Source organism: Brassica oleracea, chromosome C8, assembly GCF_000695525.1.
Source record: "Brassica oleracea var. oleracea cultivar TO1000 chromosome C8, BOL, whole genome shotgun sequence".
Classification (NCBI taxonomy): Eukaryota; Viridiplantae; Streptophyta; class Magnoliopsida; order Brassicales; family Brassicaceae; genus Brassica; species Brassica oleracea.
In genome coordinates, this window is record NC_027755.1 from 12,128,527 (window position 1) to 12,128,774 (window position 248).

Sequence of the window (248 nt, forward strand, 5' to 3'; positions counted from 1 at the left end):
GGGCTGTTTGTTAATAAATCGTAAGTTGGGCCTTGAGTCATGTCTTAGGTCCCTTTGGGCCATCTTCTGACTCACACGTTTACTACGAATTCTTTTCGATAAAGAACAAACTTTCCGTGGTTTCTAATCCACGAAGTTTGATTGAAGGATTTAAATAGTGGAAAACATGGACTGAGCTTGCTACGGTCTTCGGGAGATAGCATTCGAAGGTTTGACGAGAATGCATGGATTGATGTCGTATCGATGTT